A 617-nucleotide genomic window follows, 5' to 3' on the forward strand; every position below is an offset into this window, starting at 1 on the left:
GGTATTACTTGGACGACCCAGTGCACTTGCTGGTTAGTTGTGCGGAGTTGCAAAGGTGTGATTGCAATTTCGTGCACCAATCATTCTGCAGGTGGATCTATTCACCTGAAGAAAACGCCTGAAGAGGCTCAAGAACTCATTGACATGGTTGCAAACAACCAGTTCATGTATACCTCTGAGAGGAATTCCGTGAATTATGGGATGTCTCAGAAGAAAGGAGTTCTTGAAATTGATGCTCTGAATGCCATATTGGCTCAGAACAAAATGTTGACTCAACAGGTCAACATAATCTCTCAAAATCTGAATGGACTGCAACATGCATCCAACAGTACTAGAGAGGTAGCTTCTGAAGAAGCTTATGATCCTGAGAACCCTGCCATGGCAGAGGTTAATAACTTGGGTGAACCATATGGAAACACCTATAACCCATCATGGAGAAATCATCCAAATTTCTCCAGGAAGGATCAACAAAAGCCTCAACAAAGCTTTAACAATGGTGGACGCAATAGGCTGAACAATAGTAAGCCATATCCATCATCTTCTCAGCAACAGACAGAGAATTCTGAACAAAACACTTCTAATTTAGCCAACATAGTCTCTGATCTGTCAAAGGCCAC

The sequence above is a fragment of the Arachis duranensis genome, chromosome 4 (assembly GCF_000817695.3).
Source record: "Arachis duranensis cultivar V14167 chromosome 4, aradu.V14167.gnm2.J7QH, whole genome shotgun sequence".
In the NCBI taxonomy this organism is placed as follows: Eukaryota; Viridiplantae; Streptophyta; class Magnoliopsida; order Fabales; family Fabaceae; genus Arachis; species Arachis duranensis.